Raw genomic sequence first — 1,805 nt, 5'->3', positions numbered from 1 at the left:
AAAATAGCCTCAAATGACCAGCCCTGTGCAAACCAAACAAGTCCTGTTCCTCCTCTGGTTCTGTACTTCAGGGTGGCCAAAGTAGGGGCTAAGTGGCCTACCATACTCCCCTTTGCTCCAAGCAAAGGCAACAAGTTCCTCAACGAGACATGCCACCATCTCCAGGCAGAAGTGACAGGTCCCTGGGCAAGATACTCTCCAGGCAGAGGAGACAGGTCCCTGGGTAAGACATGCCTCCCTCCCACCTTGTCTCCAGGCAGTGGTGACAGAACCCTAGGCAAGACACATGCCCCCATCTCTGGGCAGCGACAAGGGGTCCCTAGGTGAGATGCCCATCTGTCTCTGGGCGGAGGCGATGGGTCCCCGGGAGGGAGACCCATCCATCTCCTGGCGGAGGCAACGGGTCCATTGCCGAGATGCCCACCCATTACCAGGCGGAGGTGATGGGTTCTCGAACACGATGCCCACCTATCTCCAGGCGGAGGCGACGGGTCCCCGGGCGAGACGCCCATCTGTCTCCAGGCGGAGGCGACGGGTCCCCGGGTTAGACGCCCATCTGTCTCCAGGCGGAGGCGACGGGTCCCCGGGTTAGACGCCCATCTGTCCCCAGGCGGAGGCGACGGGTCCCCGGGTTAGACGCCCATCTGTCCCCAGGCGGAGGCGACGGGTCCCCGGGTTAGACGCCCATCTGTCTCCAGGCGGAGGCGACGGGTCCCCGGGTTAGACGCCCATCTGTCCCCAGGCGGAGGCGACGGGTCCCCGGGTTAGACGCCCATCTGTCTCCAGGCGGAGGCGACGGGTCCCCGGGCGAGACGCCCACCTGTCCCCAGGCGGAGGCGACGGGTCCCCGGGTTAGACGCCCACCTGTCTCCAGGCGGAGGCGACGGGTCCCCGGGTTAGACGCCCATCTGTCCCCAGGCGGAGGCGACGGGTCCCCGGGTTAGACGCCCATCTGTCCCCAGGCGGAGGCGACGGGTCCCCGGGTTAGACGCCCATCTGTCTCCAGGCGGAGGCGACGGGTCCCCGGGTTAGACGCCCATCTGTCCCCAGGCGGAGGCGACGGGTCCCCGGGTTAGACGCCCATCTGTCCCCAGGCGGAGGCGACGGGTCCCCGGGTTAGACGCCCATCTGTCTCCAGGCGGAGGCGACGGGTCCCCGGGTTAGACGCCCATCTGTCCCCAGGCGGAGGCGACGGGTCCCCGGGTTAGACGCCCATCTGTCTCCAGGCGGAGGCGACGGGTCCCCGGGCGAGACGCCCATCTGTCCCCAGGCGGAGGCGACGGGTCCCCGGGTTAGACGCCCACCTGTCTCCAGGCGGAGGCGATGGGTCCCCGGGTTAGACGCCCATCTGTCCCCAGGCGGAGGCGACGGGTCCCCGGGTTAGACGCCCATCTGTCCCCAGGCGGAGGCGACGGGTCCCCGGGTTAGACGCCCATCTGTCTCCAGGCGGAGGCGACGGGTCCCCGGGTTAGACGCCCATCTGTCCCCAGGCGGAGGCGACGGGTCCCCGGGTTAGACGCCCATCTGTCCCCAGGCGGAGGCGACGGGTCCCCGGGTTAGACGCCCATCTGTCCCCAGGCGGAGGCGACGGGTCCCCGGGCGAGACGCCCACCCATCACCGGCTGGGGTTGGCCTCTCATGTTGCCAAGCCTGTGCGGGCGCCAGCCCAGGCTCCCTGGGGCCGCCTGTTCTGGGCCCTGGGGGCGCCGCGTGGGGCTGGGAGCCCAGGGCCGGGCCTGCAGGGGGCAGCGAGCAGCGAGCGGCGCGGGGCCGAGCCTGCAGGGGGCGCCAGCGGACGGGGAGGA

The sequence above is a fragment of the Malaclemys terrapin genome, chromosome 24 (assembly GCF_027887155.1).
Source record: "Malaclemys terrapin pileata isolate rMalTer1 chromosome 24, rMalTer1.hap1, whole genome shotgun sequence".
Lineage (NCBI taxonomy): Eukaryota > Metazoa > Chordata > Testudines > Emydidae > Malaclemys > Malaclemys terrapin.
Note: the sequence above shows the minus strand (reverse complement) of the source record.